We start from the raw sequence: 19,717 nt of genomic DNA, 5'->3' as shown, positions 1-19,717 counted from the left end.
GAGTAAAGCATAATATCGTCGTACACAGTACATATTGATTTTCCGTCTTGTCACACTTGCAGTGTAAGGCGTTTCTGCTAAAGACAGGTATAGAAACACATGTATTGCCTTTTTTTCCATCATGTATTTTTTCCGGCAAGTCAGGGTAAGAACATCAGTGACTATGGCAATATAACAATGATACTCATTAATGGAAAACCTGTAAACTTTAGCATCATCATTTAAGCCTCATTCTTCAAAGAGTAATTGCAGTTCAAAAACAAGATATGTCATTAAATCCAAAACATTAAATTTTGGAGCACAAAATTTGGACAAGAAAGAGTTCTTCAAACTAATATCATATACATCAATTAATTAAAGAGTACATTTTTCAAGAGCAAAATATGGACACCAACGAGGTCTTTTATAAAAATGACGCTCAACATAAGTCTTCAACCCACGGCCCTAAGCTTATGAGTCTCGGACTTTGCGCACTGACATAGCCAGGCTGTTAAAATCATACTTGCAAAACCACATGGAGAAAAACTTTAGTCGTTTTACCCACATCTGAACTTTAGGTCTTGTAAACACTTGCAACGTGACTCGCTTCTGGCAGTGACGGTAAGAAGAGCAATGACTATGTCAATATAAAAATGATTCTCTTTGTTGGAACACCAGATAATTTTAACGTCATCTTTCAAGTTTTAATCTTCAAAGAATAATAGGAGTTCAACAACAATAATAAGGGTCAATCAATCACAATGTAAATTTTGGTGTGAAACATTTGGACACGAAAGAGATTTATTAAAGTATTGCCTCCCAACGTGGGGCTCGAACCCACGACCCCGAGATTAAGAGTCTCGTGCTCTACCGACTGAGCTAGCCGGGCTGTTGAAATTACATATTGAGAACAGCATAGAGTAAAGCATAATATCGTCGTACACAGTACATATTGATTTTCCGTCTTGTCACACTTGCAGTGTAAGGCGTTTCTGCTAAAGACAGGTATAGAAACACATGTATTGCCTTTTTTTCCATCATGTATTTTTTCCGGCAAGTCAGGGTAAGAACATCAGTGACTATGGCAATATAACAATGATACTCATTAATGGAAAACCTGTAAACTTTAGCATCATCATTTAAGCCTCATTCTTCAAAGAGTAATTGCAGTTAAAAAACAAGATATGTCATTAAATCCAAAAAAGTAAATTTTGGAGCACAAAATTTGGACAAGAAAGAGTTCTTCAAACTAATATCATATACATCAATTAATTAAAGAGTACATTTTTCAAGAGCAAAATATGGACACCAACGAGGTCTTTTATAAAAATGACTCCCAACATAAGTCTTCAACCCACGGCTCTAAGCTTATGAGTCTCGGACTTTGCGGACTGACATAGCCAGGCTGTTAAAATTATACTTGCAAAACCACATGGAGAAAAACTTTAGTCGTTTTACCCAGTACATCTGAACTTTAGGTCTTGTAAACACTTGCAACGTGACTCGCTTCTGGCAGTGACGGTAAGAAGAGCAATGACTATGTCAATATAAAAATGATTCTCTTTGTTGGAACACCAGATAATTTTAACGTCATCTTTCAAGTTTTAATCTTCAAAGAATAATAGGAGTTCAACAACAATAATAAAGGTCAATCAATCACAATGTAAATTTTTGTGTGAAACATTTGGGCACGAAAGAGATCTATAAAAGTATTGCCGCCCAACGTGGGGCTCGAACCCACGACCCCGAGATTAAGAGTCTCGTGCTCTACCGACTGAGCTAGCCGGGCTGTTGAAATTACACATTGAGAACAGCATAGAGTAAAGCATAATATCGTCGTACACAGTACATATTGATTTTCCGTCTTGTCACACTTGCAGTGTAAGGCGTTTCTGCTAAAGACAGGTATAGAAACACATGTATTGCCTTTTTTTCCATCATGTATTTTTTCCGGCAAGTCAGGGTAAGAACATCAGTGACTATGGCAATATAACAATGATACTCATTAATGGAAAACCTGTAAACTTTAGCATCATCATTTAAGCCTCATTCTTCAAAGAGTAATTGCAGTTCAAAAACAAGATATGTCATTAAATCCAAAACATTAAATTTTGGAGCATAAAATTTGGACAAGAAAGAGTTCTTCAAACTAATATCATATACATCAATTAATTAAAGAGTACATTTTTCAAGAGCAAAATATGGACACCAACGAGGTCTTTTATAAAAATGATGTTCAACATAAGTCTTCAACCCACGGCCTTAAGCTTATGAGTCTCGGACTTTGCGCACTGACATAGCCAGGCTGTTAAAATCATACTTGCAAAACCACATGGAGAAAAACTTTAGTCGTTTTACCCACATCTGAACTTTAGGTCTTGTAAACACTTGCAACGTGACTCGCTTCTGGCAGTAACGGTAAGAAGAGCAATGACTATGTCAATATAAAAATGATTCTCTTTGTTGGAACACCAGATAATTTTAACGTCATCTTTCAAGTTTTAATCTTCAAAGAATAATAGGAGTTCAACAACAATAATAAAGGTCAATCAATCACAATGTAAATTTTGGTGTGAAACATTTAGACAAGAAAAAGATTTATAAAAGTATTGCCGCCCAACGTGGGGCTCGAACCCACGACCCCGAGATTAAGAGTCTCGTGCTCTACCGACTGAGCTAGCCGGGCTGTTAAAATTATACATTGAGAACAGCATAGAGTAAAGCATAATATCGTCGTACACAGCACCTATTGATTTTCCGTCTTGTCACACTTGCAGTGTAAGGCGTTTCTGCTAAAGACAGGTATAGAAACACATGTATTGCCTTTTTTTCCATCATGTATTTTTTCCGGCAAGTCAGGGTAAGAACATCAGTGACTATGGCAATATAACAATGATACTCATTAATGGAAAACCTGTAAACTTTAGCATCATCATTTAAGCCTCATTCTTCAAAGAGTAATTGCAGTTAAAAAACAAGATATGTCATTAAATCCAAAAAAGTAAATTTTGGAGCACAAAATTTGGACAAGAAAGAGTTCTTCAAACTAATATCATATACATCAATTAATTAAAGGGTACATTTTTCAAGAGCAAAATATGGACACCAACGAGGTCTTTTATAAAAATGACTCCCAACATAAGTCTTCAACCCACGGCTCTAAGCTTATGAGTCTCGGACTTTGCGCACTGACATAGCCAGGCTGTTAAAATCATACTTGCAAAACCACATGGAGAAAAACTTTAGTCGTTTTACCCACATCTGAACTTTAGGTCTTGTAAACACTTGCAACGTGACTCGCTTCTGGCAGTGACGGTAAGAAGAGCAATGACTATGTCAATATAAAAATGATTCTCTTTGTTGGAACACCAGATAATTTTAACTTCATCTTTCAAGTTTTAATCTTCAAAGAATAATAGGAGTTCAACAACAATAATAAAGGTCAATCAATCACAATGTAAATTTTGGTGTGAAACATTTAGACAAGAAAAAGATTTATAAAAGTATTGCCGCCCAACGTGGGGCTCGAACCCACGACCCCGAGATTAAGAGTCTCGTGCTCTACCGACTGAGCTAGCCGGGCTGTTGAAATTACACATTGAGAACAGCATAGAGTAAAGCATAATATCGTCGTACACAGTACATATTGATTTTCCGTCTTGTCACACTTGCAGTGTAAGGCGTTTCTGCTAAAGACAGGTATAGAAACACATGTATTGCCTTTTTTTTCCATCATGTATTTTTTCCGGCAAGTCAGGGTAAGAACATCAGTGACTATGGCAATATAACAATGATACTCATTAATGGAAAACCTGTAAACTTTAGCATCATCATTTAAGCCTCATTCTTCAAAGAGTAATTGCAGTTAAAAAACAAGATATGTCATTAAATCCAAAACATTAAATTTTGGAGCACAAAATTTGGACAAGAAAGAGTTCTTCAAACTAATATCATATACATCAATTAATTAAAGGGTACATTTTTCAAGAGCAAAATATGGACACCAACGAGGTCTTTTATACAAATGATGTTCAACATAAGTCTTCAACCCACGGCCCTAAGCTTATGAGTCTCGGACTTTGCGCACTGACATAGCCAGGCTGTTAAAATCATACTTGCAAAACCACATGGAGAAAAACTTTAGTCGTTTTACCCAGTACATCTGAACTTTAGGTCTTGTAAACACTTGCAACGTGACTCGCTTCTGGCAGTGACGGTAAGAAGAGCAATGACTATGTCAATATAAAAATGATTCTCTTTGTTGGAACACCAGATAATTTTAACTTCATCTTTCAAGTTTTAATCTTCAAAGAATAATAGGAGTTCAACAACAATAATAAAGGTCAATCAATCACAATGTAAATTTTGGTGTGAAACATTTGGACACGAAAGAGATTTATAAAAGTATTGCCTCCCAACGTGGGGCTCGAACCCACGACCCCGAGATTAAGAGTCTCGTGCTCTACCGACTGAGCTAGCCGGGCTGTTGAAATTACACATTGAGAACAGCATAGAGTAAAGCATAATATCGTCGTACACAGTACATATTGATTTTCCGTCTTGTCACACTTGCAGTGTAAGGCGTTTCTGCTAAAGACAGGTATAGAAACACATGTATTGCCTTTTTTTCCATCATGTATTTTTTCCGGCAAGTCAGGGTAAGAACATCAGTGACTATGGCAATATAACAATGATACTCATTAATGGAAAACCTGTAAACTTTAGCATCATCATTTAAGCCTCATTCTTCAAAGAGTAATTGCAGTTAAAAAACAAGATATGTCATTAAATCCAAAAAAGTAAATTTTGGAGCACAAAATTTGGACAAGAAAGAGTTCTTCAAACTAATATCATATACATCAATTAATTAAAGGGTACATTTTTCAAGAGCAAAATATGGACACCAACGAGGTCTTTTATAAAAATGACTCCAGACATAAGTCTTCAACCCACGGCTCTAAGCTTATGAGTCTCGGACTTTGCGCACTGACATAGCCAGGCTGTTAAAATTATACTTGCAAAACCACATGGAGAAAAACTTTAGTCGTTTTACCCAGTACATCTGAACATTAGGTCTTGTAAACACTTGCAACGTGACTCGCTTCTGGCAGTGACGGTAAGAAGAGCAATGACTATGTCAATATAAAAATGATTCTCTTTGTTGGAACACCAGATAATTTTAACTTCATCTTTCAAGTTTTAATCTTCAAAGAATAATAGGAGTTCAACAACAATAATAAAGGTCAATCAATCACAATGTAAATTTTGGTGTGAAACATTTGGACACGAAAGAGATTTATAAAAGTATTGCCGCCCAACGTGGGGCTCGAACCCACGACCCCGAGATTAAGAGTCTCGTGCTCTACCGACTGAGCTAGCCGGGCTGTTGAAATTACACATTGAGAACAGCATAGAGTAAAGCATAATATCGTCGTACACAGTACATATTGATTTTCCGTCTTGTCACACTTGCAGTGTAAGGCGTTTCTGCTAAAGACAGGTATAGAAACACATGTATTGCATTTTTTTCCATCATGTATTTTTTCCGGCAAGTCAGGGTAAGAACATCAGTGACTATGGCAATATAACAATGATACTCATTAATGGAAAACCTGTAAACTTTAGCATCATCATTTAAGCCTCATTCTTCAAAGAGTAATTGCAGTTAAAAAACAAGATATGTCATTAAATCCAAAAAAGTAAATTTTGGAGCACAAAATTTGGACAAGAAAGAGTTCTTCAAACTAGAATCATATACATCAATTAATTAAAGGGTACATTTTTCAAGAGCAAAATATGGACACCAACGAGGTCTTTTATAAAAATGACTCCCAACATAAGTCTTCAACCCACGGCCCTAAGCTTATGAGTCTCGGACTTTGCACACTGACATAGCCAGGCTGTTAAAATCATACTTGCAAAACCACATGGAGAAAAACTTAAGTCGTTTTACCCAGTACATCTGAACTTTAGGTCTTGTAAACACTTGCAACGTGACTCGCTTCTGGCAGTGACGGTAAGAAGAGCAATGACTATGTCAATATAAAAATGATTCTCTTTGTTGGAACACCAGATAATTTTAACTTCATCTTTCAAGTTTTAATCTTCAAAGAATAATAGGAGTTCAACAACAATAATAAAGGTCAATCAATCACAATGTAAATTTTTGTGTGAAACATTTGGACACGAAAGAGATTTATAAAAGTATTGCCTCCCAACGTGGGGCTCGAACCCACTACCCCGAGATTAAGAGTCTCGTGCTCTACCGACTGAGCTAGCCGGGCTGTTGAAATTATACATTGAGAACAGCATAGAGTAAAGCATAATATCGTCGTACACAGCACATATTGATTTTCCGTCTTGTCACACTTGCAGTGTAAGGCGTTTCTGCTAAAGACAGGTATAGAAACACATGTATTGCCTTTTTTTCCATCATGTATTTTTTCCGGCAAGTCAGGGTAAGAACATCAGTGACTATGGCAATATAACAATGATACTCATTAATGGAAAACCTGTAAACTTTAGCATCATCATTTAAGCCTCATTCTTCAAAGAGTAATTGCAGTTAAAAAACAAGATATGTCATTAAATCCAAAAAAGTAAATTTTGGAGCACAAAATTTGGACAAGAAAGAGTTCTTCAAACTAATATCATATACATCAATTAATTAAAGGGTACATTTTTCAAGAGCAAAATATGGACACCAACGAGGTCTTTTATAAAAATGACTCCCAACATAAGTCTTCAACCCACGGCTCTAAGCTTATGAGTCTCGGACTTTGCGCACTGACATAGCCAGGCTGTTAAAATTATACTTGCAAAACCACATGGAGAAAAACTTTAGTCGTTTTACCCAGTACATCTGAACTTTAGGTCTTGTAAACACTTGCAACGTGACTCGCTTCTGGCAGTGACGGTAAGAAGAGCAATGACTATGTCAATATAAAAATGATTCTCTTTGTTGGAACACCAGATAATTTTAACTTCATCTTTCAAGTTTTAATCTTCAAAGAATAATAGGAGTTCAACAACAATAATAAAGGTCAATCAATCACAATGTAAATTTTGGTGTGAAACATTTAGACAAGAAAAAGATTTATAAAAGTATTGCCGCCCAACGTGGGGCTCGAACCCACGACCCCGAGATTAAGAGTCTCGTGCTCTACCGACTGAGCTAGCCGGGCTGTTGAAATTACACATTGAGAACAGCATAGAGTAAAGCATAATATCGTCGTACACAGTACATATTGATTTTCCGTCTTGTCACACTTGCAGTGTAAGGCGTTTCTGCTAAAGACAGGTATAGAAACACATGTATTGCCTTTTTTTCCATCATGTATTTTTTCCGGCAAGTCAGGGTAAGAACATCAGTGACTATGGCAATATAACAATGATACTCATTAATGGAAAACCTGTAAACTTTAGCATCATCATTTAAGCCTCATTCTTCAAAGAGTAATTGCAGTTAAAAAACAAGATATGTCATTAAATCCAAAACATTAAATTTTGGAGCACAAAATTTGGACAAGAAAGAGTTCTTCAAACTAATATCATATACATCAATTAATTAAAGGGTACATTTTTCAAGAGCAAAATATGGACACCAACGAGGTCTTTTATACAAATGATGTTCAACATAAGTCTTCAACCCACGGCCCTAAGCTTATGAGTCTCGGACTTTGCGCACTGACATAGCCAGGCTGTTAAAATCATACTTGCAAAACCACATGGAGAAAAACTTTAGTCGTTTTACCCAGTACATCTGAACTTTAGGTCTTGTAAACACTTGCAACGTGACTCGCTTCTGGCAGTGACGGTAAGAAGAGCAATGACTATGTCAATATAAAAATGATTCTCTTTGTTGGAACACCAGATAATTTTAACTTCATCTTTCAAGTTTTAATCTTCAAAGAATAATAGGAGTTCAACAACAATAATAAAGGTCAATCAATCACAATGTAAATTTTGGTGTGAAACATTTGGACACGAAAGAGATTTATAAAAGTATTGCCTCCCAACGTGGGGCTCGAACCCACGACCCCGAGATTAAGAGTCTCGTGCTCTACCGACTGAGCTAGCCGGGCTGTTGAAATTACACATTGAGAACAGCATAGAGTAAAGCATAATATCGTCGTACACAGTACATATTGATTTTCCGTCTTGTCACACTTGCAGTGTAAGGCGTTTCTGCTAAAGACAGGTATAGAAACACATGTATTGCCTTTTTTTCCATCATGTATTTTTTCCGGCAAGTCAGGGTAAGAACATCAGTGACTATGGCAATATAACAATGATACTCATTAATGGAAAACCTGTAAACTTTAGCATCATCATTTAAGCCTCATTCTTCAAAGAGTAATTGCAGTTAAAAAACAAGATATGTCATTAAATCCAAAAAAGTAAATTTTGGAGCACAAAATTTGGACAAGAAAGAGTTCTTCAAACTAATATCATATACATCAATTAATTAAAGGGTACATTTTTCAAGAGCAAAATATGGACACCAACGAGGTCTTTTATAAAAATGACTCCCAACATAAGTCTTCAACCCACGGCTCTAAGCTTATGAGTCTCGGACTTTGCGCACTGACATAGCCAGGCTGTTAAAATTATACTTGCAAAACCACATGGAGAAAAACTTTAGTCGTTTTACCCAGTACATCTGAACATTAGGTCTTGTAAACACTTGCAACGTGACTCGCTTCTGGCAGTGACGGTAAGAAGAGCAATGACTATGTCAATATAAAAATGATTCTCTTTGTTGGAACACCAGATAATTTTAACTTCATCTTTCAAGTTTTAATCTTCAAAGAATAATAGGAGTTCAACAACAATAATAAAGGTCAATCAATCACAATGTAAATTTTGGTGTGAAACATTTGGACACGAAAGAGATTTATAAAAGTATTGCCGCCCAACGTGGGGCTCGAACCCACGACCCCGAGATTAAGAGTCTCGTGCTCTACCGACTGAGCTAGCCGGGCTGTTGAAATTACACATTGAGAACAGCATAGAGTAAAGCATAATATCGTCGTACACAGTACATATTGATTTTCCGTCTTGTCACACTTGCAGTGTAAGGCGTTTCTGCTAAAGACAGGTATAGAAACACATGTATTGCATTTTTTTCCATCATGTATTTTTTCCGGCAAGTCAGGGTAAGAACATCAGTGACTATGGCAATATAACAATGATACTCATTAATGGAAAACCTGTAAACTTTAGCATCATCATTTAAGTCTCATTCTTCAAAGAGTAATTGCAGTTAAAAAACAAGATATGTCATTAAATCCAAAAAAGTAAATTTTGGAGCACAAAATTTGGACAAGAAAGAGTTCTTCAAACTAGAATCATATACATCAATTAATTAAAGGGTACATTTTTCAAGAGCAAAATATGGACACCAACGAGGTCTTTTATAAAAATGACTCCCAACATAAGTCTTCAACCCACGGCCCTAAGCTTATGAGTCTCGGACTTTGCACACTGACATAGCCAGGCTGTTAAAATCATACTTGCAAAACCACATGGAGAAAAACTTAAGTCGTTTTACCCAGTACATCTGAACTTTAGGTCTTGTAAACACTTGCAACGTGACTCGCTTCTGGCAGTGACGGTAAGAAGAGCAATGACTATGTCAATATAAAAATGATTCTCTTTGTTGGAACACCAGATAATTTTAACGTCATCTTTCAAGTTTTAATCTTCAAAGAATAATAGGAGTTCAACAACAATAATAAAGGTCAATCAATCACAATGTAAATTTTGGTGTGAAACATTTAGACAAGAAAAAGATTTATAAAAGTATTGCCGCCCAACGTGGGGCTCGAACCCACGACCCCGAGATTAAAAGTTTCGTGCTCTACCGACTGAGCTAGCCGGGCTGTTGAAATTACACATTGAGAACAGCATAGAGTAAAGCATAATATCGTCGTACACAGTACATATTGATTTTCCGTCTTGTCACACTTGCAGTGTAAGGCGTTTCTGCTAAAGACAGGTATAGAAACACATGTATTGCCTTTTTTTCCATCATGTATTTTTTCCGGCAAGTCAGGGTAAGAACATCAGTGACTATGGCAATATAACAATGATACTCATTAATGGAAAACCTGTAAACTTTAGCATCATCATTTAAGCCTCATTCTTCAAAGAGTAATTGCAGTTAAAAAACAAGATATGTCATTAAATCCAAGAAAGTAAATTTTGGAGCACAAAATTTGGACAAGAAAGAGTTCTTCAAACTAATATCATATACATCAATTAATTAAAGGGTACATTTTTCAAGAGCAAAATATGGACACCAACGAGGTCTTTTATACAAATAATGTTCTACATAAGTCTTCAACCCACGGCCCTAAGCTTATGAGTCTCGGACTTTGCGCACTGACATAGCCAGGCTGTTAAAATCATACTTGCAAAACCACATGGAGAAAAACTTTAGTCGTTTTACCCACATCTGAACTTTAGGTCTTGTAAACACTTGCAACGTGACTCGCTTCTGGCAGTGACGGTAAGAAGAGCAATGACTATGTCAATATAAAAATGATTCTCTTTGTTGGAACACCAGATAATTTTAACGTCATCTTTCAAGTTTTAATCTTCAAAGAATAATAGGAGTTCAACAACAATAATAAAGGTCAATCAATCACAATGTAAATTTTGGTGTGAAACATTTGGACACGAAAGAGATCTATAAAAGTATTGCCGCCCAACGTGGGGCTCGAACCCACGACCCCGAGATTAAGAGTCTCGTGCTCTACCGACTGAGCTAGCCGGGCTGTTAAAACACAGAGAACAACATAGAGTAAAGCATAATATCGTCGTACACAGTACATATTGATTTTCCGTCTTGTCACACTTGCAGTGTAAAGTGTTTCTGCTAAAGACAGGTATAGAAACACATGTATTGCCTTTTTTTCCATCATGTATTTTTTCCGGCAAGTCAGGGTAAGAACATCAGTGACTATGGCAATATAACAATGATACTCATTAATGGAAAACCTGTAAACTTTAGCATCATCATTTAAGCCTCATTCTTCAAAGAGTAATTGTAGTTAAAAAACAAGATATGATCATGAAATCCAAAACATTAAATTTTGGAGCACAAAATTTGGACAAGAAAGAGTTCCTCAAACTAAATTCATATTCATCAATTACTTAAAGAGTACATTTTTCGAGAGCAAAATATGGACACCAACGAGGTCTTTTATAAAAATGACGCCCAACATAAGTCTTCAACCCACGGCCCTAAGCTTATGAGTCTCGGACTTTGCGCACTGACATAGCCAGGCTGTTAAAATCATACTTGCAAAACCACATGGAGAAAAACTTTAGTCGTTTTACCCAGTACATCTGAACTTTAGGTCTTGTAAACACTTGCAACGTGACTCGCTTCTGGCACTGATATAAAAATATAAAAATGATTCTCTTTGTTGGAACACCAGATAATTTTAACGTCATCTTTCAAGTTTTAATCTTCAAAGAATAATAGGAGTTCAACAACAGTAATAAAGGTCAATCAATCACAATGTAAATTTTGGTGTGAAACATTTGGACACGAAAGAGATCTATAAAAGTATTGCCGCCCAACGTGGGGCTCGAACCCACGACCCCGATATTAAGAGTCTCGTGCTCTACCGACTGAGCTAGCCAGGCTGTTGAAATTACACATTGAGAACAGCATAGAGTAAAGCATAATATCGTCGTACACAGTACATATTGATTTTCCGTCTTGTCACACTTGCAGTGTAAGGCGTTTCTGCTAAAGACAGGTATAGAAGCACATGTATTGCCTTTTTTTCCATCATGTATTTTTTCCGGCAAGTCAGGGTAAGAACATCAGTGACTATGGCAATATAACAATGATACTCATTAATGGAAAACCTGTAAACTTTAGCATCATCATTTAAGCCTCATTCTTCAAAGAGTAATTGCAGTTCAAAAACAAGATATGATCATGAAATCCAAAACATTAACTTTTGGAGCACAAAATTTGGACAAGAAAGAGTTCTTCAAACTAGATTCATATACATCAAATAATTAAAGAGTACATTTTTCAAGAGCAAAATATGGACACCAACGAGGTCTTTTATAAAAATGACGCCCAACATAAGTCTTCAACCCACGGCCCTAAGCTTATGAGTCTCGGACTTTGCGCACTGACATAGCCAGGCTGTTAAAATCATACTTGCAAAACCACATGGAGAAAAACTTTAGTCGTTTTACCCAGTACATCTGAACTTTAGGTCTTGTAAACACTTGCAACGTGACTCGCTTTTGGCAGTGACGGTAAGAAGAGCAATGACTATGTCAATATAAAAATGATTCTCTTTGTTGGAACACCAGATAATTTTAACGTCATCTTTCAAGATTTAATCTTCAAAGAATAATAGGAGTTCAACAACAATAATAAAGGTCAATCAATCACAATGTAAATTTTGGTGTGAAACATTTGGACAAGAAAGAGATCTATAAAAGTATTGCCGCCCAACGTGGGGCTCGAACCCACGACCCCGAGATTAAGAGTCTCGTGCTCTACCGACTGAGCTAGCCGGGCTGTTGAAATTACACATTGAGAACAGCATAGAGTAAAGCATAATATCGTCGTACACAGTACATATTGATTTTCTGTCTTGTCACACTTGCAGTGTAAGGCGTTTCTGCTAAAGACAGGTATAGAAGCACATGTATTGCCTTTTTTTCCATCATGTATTTTTTCCGGCAAGTCAGGGTAAGAACATCAGTGACTATGGCAATATAACAATGATACTCATTAATGGAAAACCTGTAAACTTTGGCATCATCATTTAAGCCTCATTCTTCAAAGAGTAATTGCAGTTAATAAACAAGATATGTCATTAAATCCAAAACATTAAATTTTGGAGCACAAAATTTGGACAAGAAAGAGTTCTTCAAACTAATATCATATACATCAATTAATTAAAGGGTACATTTTTCAAGAGCAAAATATGGACACCAACGAGGTCTTTTATACAAATAATGTTCTACATAAGTCTTCAACCCACGGCCCTAAGCTTATGAGTCTCGGACTTTGCGCACTGACATAGCCAGGCTGTTAAAATCATACTTGCAAAACCACATGGAGAAAAACTTTAGTCGTTTTACCCACATCTGAACTTTAGGTCTTGTAAACACTTGCAACGTGACTCGCTTCTGGCAGTGACGGTAAGAAGAGCAATGACTATGTCAATATAAAAATGATTCTCTTTGTTGGAACACCAGATAATTTTAACGTCATCTTTCAAGTTTTAATCTTCAAAGAATAATAGGAGTTCAACAACAATAATAAAGGTCAATCAATCACAATGTAAATTTTGGTGTGAAACATTTGGACACGAAAGAGATCTATAAAAGTATTGCCGCCCAACGTGGGGCTCGAACCCACGACCCCGAGATTAAGAGTCTCGTGCTCTACCGACTGAGCTAGCCGGGCTGTTAAAACACAGAGAACAACATAGAGTAAAGCATAATATCGTCGTACACAGTACATATTGATTTTCCGTCTTGTCACACTTGCAGTGTAAAGTGTTTCTGCTAAAGACAGGTATAGAAACACATGTATTGCCTTTTTTTCCATCATGTATTTTTTCCGGCAAGTCAGGGTAAGAACATCAGTGACTATGGCAATATAACAATGATACTCATTAATGGAAAACCTGTAAACTTTAGCATCATCATTTAAGCCTCATTCTTCAAAGAGTAATTGTAGTTAAAAAACAAGATATGATCATGAAATCCAAAACATTAAATTTTGGAGCACAAAATTTGGACAAGAAAGAGTTCCTCAAACTAAATTCATATTCATCAATTACTTAAAGAGTACATTTTTCAAGAGCAAAATATGGACACCAACGAGGTCTTTTATAAAAATGACGCCCAACATAAGTCTTCAACCCACGGCCCTAAGCTTATGAGTCTCGGACTTTGCGCACTGACATAGCCAGGCTGTTAAAATCATACTTGCAAAACCACATGGAGAAAAACTTTAGTCGTTTTACCCAGTACATCTGAACTTTAGGTCTTGTAAACACTTGCAACGTGACTCGCTTCTGGGACTGATATAAAAATATAAAAATGATTCTCTTTGTTGGAACACCAGATAATTTTAACGTCATCTTTCAAGTTTTAATCTTCAAAGAATAATAGGAGTTCAACAACAGTAATAAAGGTCAATCAATCACAATGTAAATTTTGGTGTGAAACATTTGGACACGAAAGAGATCTATAAAAGTATTGCCGCCCAACGTGGGGCTCGAACCCACGACCCCGAGATTAAGAGTCTCGTGCTCTACCGACTGAGCTAGCCAGGCTGTTGAAATTACACATTGAGAACAGCATAGAGTAAAGCATAATATCGTCGTACACAGTACATATTGATTTTCCGTCTTGTCACACTTGCAGTGTAAGGCGTTTCTGCTAAAGACAGGTATAGAAGCACATGTATTGCCTTTTTTTCCATCATGTATTTTTTCCGGCAAGTCAGGGTAAGAACATCAGTGACTATGGCAATATAACAATGATACTCATTAATGGAAAACCTGTAAACTTTAGCATCATCATTTAAGCCTCATTCTTCAAAGAGTAATTGCAGTTCAAAAACAAGATATGATCATGAAATCCAAAACATTAACTTTTGGAGCACAAAATTTGGACAAGAAAGAGTTCTTCAAACTAGATTCATATACATCAAATAATTAAAGAGTACATTTTTCAAGAGCAAAATATGGACACCAACGAGGTCTTTTATAAAAATGACGCCCAACATAAGTCTTCAACCCACGGCCCTAAGCTTATGAGTCTCGGACTTTGCGCACTGACATAGCCAGGCTGTTAAAATCATACTTGCAAAACCACATGGAGAAAAACTTTAGTCGTTTTACCCAGTACATCTGAACTTTAGGTCTTGTAAACACTTGCAACGTGACTCGCTTTTGGCAGTGACGGTAAGAAGAGCAATGACTATGTCAATATAAAAATGATTCTCTTTGTTGGAACACCAGATAATTTTAACGTCATCTTTCAAGATTTAATCTTCAAAGAATAATAGGAGTTCAACAACAATAATAAAGGTCAATCAATCACAATGTAAATTTTGGTGTGAAACATTTGGACAAGAAAGAGATCTATAAAAGTATTGCCGCCCAACGTGGGGCTCGAACCCACGACCCCGAGATTAAGAGTCTCGTGCTCTACCGACTGAGCTAGCCGGGCTGTTGAAATTACACATTGAGAACAGCATAGAGTAAAGCATAATATCGTCGTACACAGTACATATTGATTTTCTGTCTTGTCACACTTGCAGTGTAAGGCGTTTCTGCTAAAGACAGGTATAGAAGCACATGTATTGCCTTTTTTTCCATCATGTATTTTTTCCGGCAAGTCAGGGTAAGAACATCAGTGACTATGGCAATATAACAATGATACTCATTAATGGAAAACCTGTAAACTTTGGCATCATCATTTAAGCCTCATTCTTCAAAGAGTAATTGCAGTTAATAAACAAGATATGTCATTAAATCCAAAACATTAAATTTTGGAGCACAAAATTTGGACAAGAAAGAGTTCTTCAAACTAATATCATATACATCAATTAATTAAAGGGTACATTTTTCAAGAGCAAAATATGGACACCAACGAGGTCTTTTATACAAATAATGTTCTACATAAGTCTTCAACCCACGGCCCTAAGCTTATGAGTCTCGGACTTTGCGCACTGACATAGCCAGGCTGTTAAAATCATACTTGCAAAACCACATGGAGAAAAACTTTAGTCGTTTTACCCACATCTGAACTTTAGGTCTTGTAAACACTTGCAACGTGACTCGCTTCTGGCAGTGACGGTAAGAAGAGCAATGACTATGTCAATATAAAAATGATTCTCTTTGTTGGAACACCAGATAATTTTAACGTCATCTTTCAAGTTTTAATCTTCAAAGAATAATAGGAGTTCAACAACAATAATAAAGGTCAATCAATCACAATGTAAATTTTGGTGTGAAACATTTGGACACGAAAGAGATCTATAAAAGTATTGCCGCCCAACGTGGGGCTCGAACCCACGACCCCGAGATTAAGAGTCTCGTGCTCTACCGACTGAGCTAGCCGGGCTGTTAAAACACAGAGAACAACATAGAGTAAAGCATAATATCGTCGTACACAGTACATATTGATTTTCCGTCTTGTCACACTTGCAGTGTAAAGTGTTTCTGCTAAAGACAGGTATAGAAACACATGTATTGCCTTTTTTTCCATCATGTATTTTTTCCGGCAAGTCAGGGTAAGAACATCAGTGACTATGGCAATATAACAATGATACTCATTAATGGAAAACCTGTAAACTTTAGCATCATCATTTAAGCCTCATTCTTCAAAGAGTAATTGTAGTTAAAAAACAAGATATGATCATGAAATCCAAAACATTAAATTTTGGAGCACAAAATTTGGACAAGAAAGAGTTCCTCAAACTAAATTCATATTCATCAATTACTTAAAGAGTACATTTTTCAAGAGCAAAATATGGACACCAACGAGGTCTTTTATAAAAATGACGCCCAACATAAGTCTTCAACCCACGGCCCTAAGCTTATGAGTCTCGGACTTTGCGCACTGACATAGCCAGGCTGTTAAAATCATACTTGCAAAACCACATGGAGAAAAACTTTAGTCGTTTTACCCAGTACATCTGAACTTTAGGTCTTGTAAACACTTGCAACGTGACTCGCTTCTGGCACTGATATAAAAATATAAAAATGATTCTCTTTGTTGGAACACCAGATAATTTTAACGTCATCTTTCAAGTTTTAATCTTCAAAGAATAATAGGAGTTCAACAACAGTAATAAAGGTCAATCAATCACAATGTAAATTTTGGTGTGAAACATTTGGACACGAAAGAGATCTATAAAAGTATTGCCGCCCAACGTGGGGCTCGAACCCACGACCCCGAGATTAAGAGTCTCGTGCTCTACCGACTGAGCTAGCCAGGCTGTTGAAATTACACATTGAGAACAGCACAGAGTAAAGCATAATATCGTCGTACACAGTACATATTGATTTTCCGTCTTGTCACACTTGCAGTGTAAGGCGTTTCTGCTAAAGACAGGTATAGAAGCACATGTATTGCCTTTTTTTCCATCATGTATTTTTTCCGGCAAGTCAGGGTAAGAACATCAGTGACTATGGCAATATAACAATGATACTCATTAATGGAAAACCTGTAAACTTTAGCATCATCATTTAAGCCTCATTCTTCAAAGAGTAATTGCAGTTCAAAAACAAGATATGATCATGAAATCCAAAACATTAACTTTTGGAGCACAAAATTTGGACAAGAAAGAGTTCTTCAAACTAGATTCATATACATCAAATAATTAAAGAGTACATTTTTCAAGAGCAAAATATGGACACCAACGAGGTCTTTTATAAAAATGACGCCCAACATAAGTCTTCAACCCACGGCCCTAAGCTTATGAGTCTCGGACTTTGCGCACTGACATAGCCAGGCTGTTAAAATCATACTTGCAAAACCACATGGAGAAAAACTTTAGTCGTTTTACCCAGTACATCTGAACTTTAGGTCTTGTAAACACTTGCAACGTGACTCGCTTTTGGCAGTGACGGTAAGAAGAGCAATGACTATGTCAATATAAAAATGATTCTCTTTGTTGGAACACCAGATAATTTTAACGTCATCTTTCAAGATTTAATCTTCAAAGAATAATAGGAGTTCAACAACAATAATAAAGGTCAATCAATCACAATGTAAATTTTGGTGTGAAACATTTGGACAAGAAAGAGATCTATAAAAGTATTGCCGCCCAACGTGGGGCTCGAACCCACGACCCCGAGATTAAGAGTCTCGTGCTCTACCGACTGAGCTAGCCGGGCTGTTGAAATTACACATTGAGAACAGCATAGAGTAAAGCATAATATCGTCGTACACAGTACATATTGATTTTCTGTCTTGTCACACTTGCAGTGTAAGGCGTTTCTGCTAAAGACAGGTATAGAAGCACATGTATTGCCTTTTTTTCCATCATGTATTTTTTCCGGCAAGTCAGGGTAAGAACATCAGTGACTATGGCAATATAACAATGATACTCATTAATGGAAAACCTGTAAACTTTGGCATCATCATTTAAGCCTCATTCTTCAAAGAGTAATTGCAGTTAATAAACAAGATATGTCATTAAATCCAAAACATTAAATTTTGGAGCACAAAATTTGGACAAGAAAGAGTTCTTCAAACTAATATCATATACATCAATTAATTAAAGGGTACATTTTTCAAGAGCAAAATATGGACACCAACGAGGTCTTTTATACAAATAATGTTCTACATAAGTCTTCAACCCACGGCCCTAAGCTTATGAGTCTCGGACTTTGCGCACTGACATAGCCAGGCTGTTAAAATCATACTTGCAAAACCACATGGAGAAAAACTTTAGTCGTTTTACCCACATCTGAACTTTAGGTCTTGTAAACACTTGCAACGTGACTCGCTTCTGGCAGTGACGGTAAGAAGAGCAATGACTATGTCAATATAAAAATGATTCTCTTTGTTGGAACACCAGATAATTTTAACGTCATCTTTCAAGTTTTAATCTTCAAAGAATAATAGGAGTTCAACAACAATAATAAAGGTCAATCAATCACAATGTAAATTTTGGTGTGAAACATTTGGACACGAAAGAGATCTATAAAAGTATTGCCGCCCAACGTGGGGCTCGAACCCACGACCCCGAGATTAAGAGTCTCGTGCTCTACCGACTGAGCTAGCCGGGCTGTTAAAACACAGAGAACAACATAGAGTAAAGCATAATATCGTCGTACACAGTACATATTGATTTTCCGTCTTGTCACACTTGCAGTGTAAAGTGTTTCTGCTAAAGACAGGTATAGAAACACATGTATTGCCTTTTTTTCCATCATGTATTTTTTCCGGCAAGTCAGGGTAAGAACATCAGTGACTATGGCAATATAACAATGATACTCATTAATGGAAAACCTGTAAACTTTAGCATCATCATTTAAGCCTCATTCTTCAAAGAGTAATTGTAGTTAAAAAACAAGATATGATCATGAAATCCAAAACATTAAATTTTGGAGCACAAAATTTGGACAAGAAAGAGTTCCTCAAACTAAATTCATATTCATCAATTACTTAAAGAGTACATTTTTCAAGAGCAAAATATGGACACCAACGAGGTCTTTTATAAAAATGACGCCCAACATAAGTCTTCAACCCACGGCCCTAAGCTTATGAGTCTCGGACTTTGCGCACTGACATAGCCAGGCTGTTAAAATCATACTTGCAAAACCACATGGAGAAAAACTTTAGTCGTTTTACCCAGTACATCTGAACTTTAGGTCTTGTAAACACTTGCAACGTGACTCGCTTCTGGCACTGATATAAAAATATAAAAATGATTCTCTTTGTTGGAACACCAGATAATTTTAACGTCATCTTTCAAGTTTTAATCTTCAAAGAATAATAGGAGTTCAACAACAGTAATAAAGGTCAATCAATCACAATGTAAATTTTGGTGTGAAACATTTGGACACGAAAGAGATCTATAAAAGTATTGCCGCCCAACGTGGGGCTCGAACCCACGACCCCGAGATTAAGAGTCTCGTGCTCTACCGACTGAGCTAGCCAGGCTGTTGAAATTACACATTGAGAACAGCATAGAGTAAAGCATAATATCGTCGTACAC

At 36.5% G+C, this 19,717-nt stretch overlaps 22 non-coding genes across 22 annotated transcripts; all 22 read right to left on the bottom strand.

The window, feature by feature from the left end:
• Positions 1 to 792: 792 nt before the first annotated feature.
• Positions 793 to 868, bottom strand: Trnak-cuu (transfer RNA lysine (anticodon CUU)). The gene has a single exon. It is a non-coding gene; the product is annotated as a tRNA-Lys (tRNA).
• An 827-nt stretch (positions 869 to 1,695) lies between these two features.
• Trnak-cuu (transfer RNA lysine (anticodon CUU)) lies at positions 1,696 to 1,768 on the bottom strand. Its single transcript has one exon. It is a non-coding gene; the product is annotated as a tRNA-Lys (tRNA).
• Positions 1,769 to 2,592: 824 nt separating this feature from the next.
• Trnak-cuu (transfer RNA lysine (anticodon CUU)) lies at positions 2,593 to 2,665 on the bottom strand. The gene has a single exon. It is a non-coding gene; the product is annotated as a tRNA-Lys (tRNA).
• Positions 2,666 to 3,489: 824 nt separating this feature from the next.
• On the bottom strand, positions 3,490 to 3,562 carry Trnak-cuu (transfer RNA lysine (anticodon CUU)). The gene has a single exon. It is a non-coding gene; the product is annotated as a tRNA-Lys (tRNA).
• An 825-nt stretch (positions 3,563 to 4,387) lies between these two features.
• Trnak-cuu (transfer RNA lysine (anticodon CUU)) lies at positions 4,388 to 4,463 on the bottom strand. Its single transcript has one exon. It is a non-coding gene; the product is annotated as a tRNA-Lys (tRNA).
• Positions 4,464 to 5,290: 827 nt separating this feature from the next.
• Trnak-cuu (transfer RNA lysine (anticodon CUU)) lies at positions 5,291 to 5,363 on the bottom strand. Its single transcript has one exon. It is a non-coding gene; the product is annotated as a tRNA-Lys (tRNA).
• An 824-nt stretch (positions 5,364 to 6,187) lies between these two features.
• Trnak-cuu (transfer RNA lysine (anticodon CUU)) lies at positions 6,188 to 6,263 on the bottom strand. Its single transcript has one exon. It is a non-coding gene; the product is annotated as a tRNA-Lys (tRNA).
• An 827-nt stretch (positions 6,264 to 7,090) lies between these two features.
• On the bottom strand, positions 7,091 to 7,163 carry Trnak-cuu (transfer RNA lysine (anticodon CUU)). The gene has a single exon. It is a non-coding gene; the product is annotated as a tRNA-Lys (tRNA).
• An 824-nt stretch (positions 7,164 to 7,987) lies between these two features.
• On the bottom strand, positions 7,988 to 8,063 carry Trnak-cuu (transfer RNA lysine (anticodon CUU)). Its single transcript has one exon. It is a non-coding gene; the product is annotated as a tRNA-Lys (tRNA).
• An 827-nt stretch (positions 8,064 to 8,890) lies between these two features.
• Positions 8,891 to 8,963, bottom strand: Trnak-cuu (transfer RNA lysine (anticodon CUU)). Its single transcript has one exon. It is a non-coding gene; the product is annotated as a tRNA-Lys (tRNA).
• An 827-nt stretch (positions 8,964 to 9,790) lies between these two features.
• Positions 9,791 to 9,863, bottom strand: Trnak-uuu (transfer RNA lysine (anticodon UUU)). The gene has a single exon. It is a non-coding gene; the product is annotated as a tRNA-Lys (tRNA).
• Positions 9,864 to 10,687: 824 nt separating this feature from the next.
• On the bottom strand, positions 10,688 to 10,760 carry Trnak-cuu (transfer RNA lysine (anticodon CUU)). Its single transcript has one exon. It is a non-coding gene; the product is annotated as a tRNA-Lys (tRNA).
• Positions 10,761 to 11,564: 804 nt separating this feature from the next.
• Positions 11,565 to 11,637, bottom strand: Trnak-cuu (transfer RNA lysine (anticodon CUU)). Its single transcript has one exon. It is a non-coding gene; the product is annotated as a tRNA-Lys (tRNA).
• Positions 11,638 to 12,465: 828 nt separating this feature from the next.
• On the bottom strand, positions 12,466 to 12,538 carry Trnak-cuu (transfer RNA lysine (anticodon CUU)). The gene has a single exon. It is a non-coding gene; the product is annotated as a tRNA-Lys (tRNA).
• Positions 12,539 to 13,362: 824 nt separating this feature from the next.
• Trnak-cuu (transfer RNA lysine (anticodon CUU)) lies at positions 13,363 to 13,435 on the bottom strand. Its single transcript has one exon. It is a non-coding gene; the product is annotated as a tRNA-Lys (tRNA).
• An 804-nt stretch (positions 13,436 to 14,239) lies between these two features.
• Trnak-cuu (transfer RNA lysine (anticodon CUU)) lies at positions 14,240 to 14,312 on the bottom strand. The gene has a single exon. It is a non-coding gene; the product is annotated as a tRNA-Lys (tRNA).
• Positions 14,313 to 15,140: 828 nt separating this feature from the next.
• On the bottom strand, positions 15,141 to 15,213 carry Trnak-cuu (transfer RNA lysine (anticodon CUU)). The gene has a single exon. It is a non-coding gene; the product is annotated as a tRNA-Lys (tRNA).
• An 824-nt stretch (positions 15,214 to 16,037) lies between these two features.
• On the bottom strand, positions 16,038 to 16,110 carry Trnak-cuu (transfer RNA lysine (anticodon CUU)). Its single transcript has one exon. It is a non-coding gene; the product is annotated as a tRNA-Lys (tRNA).
• Positions 16,111 to 16,914: 804 nt separating this feature from the next.
• Trnak-cuu (transfer RNA lysine (anticodon CUU)) lies at positions 16,915 to 16,987 on the bottom strand. The gene has a single exon. It is a non-coding gene; the product is annotated as a tRNA-Lys (tRNA).
• Positions 16,988 to 17,815: 828 nt separating this feature from the next.
• On the bottom strand, positions 17,816 to 17,888 carry Trnak-cuu (transfer RNA lysine (anticodon CUU)). The gene has a single exon. It is a non-coding gene; the product is annotated as a tRNA-Lys (tRNA).
• Positions 17,889 to 18,712: 824 nt separating this feature from the next.
• Trnak-cuu (transfer RNA lysine (anticodon CUU)) lies at positions 18,713 to 18,785 on the bottom strand. The gene has a single exon. It is a non-coding gene; the product is annotated as a tRNA-Lys (tRNA).
• Positions 18,786 to 19,589: 804 nt separating this feature from the next.
• Trnak-cuu (transfer RNA lysine (anticodon CUU)) lies at positions 19,590 to 19,662 on the bottom strand. Its single transcript has one exon. It is a non-coding gene; the product is annotated as a tRNA-Lys (tRNA).
• Between the last annotated feature and the right edge of the window lie 55 nt (positions 19,663 to 19,717).

This window comes from Liolophura sinensis, chromosome 1 (assembly GCF_032854445.1).
Source record: "Liolophura sinensis isolate JHLJ2023 chromosome 1, CUHK_Ljap_v2, whole genome shotgun sequence".
Lineage (NCBI taxonomy): Eukaryota > Metazoa > Mollusca > Polyplacophora > Chitonida > Chitonidae > Liolophura > Liolophura sinensis.
The sequence above is the reverse complement of the archived record's forward strand: the minus strand, read 5'-3'. Positions and strand labels throughout refer to the sequence as shown.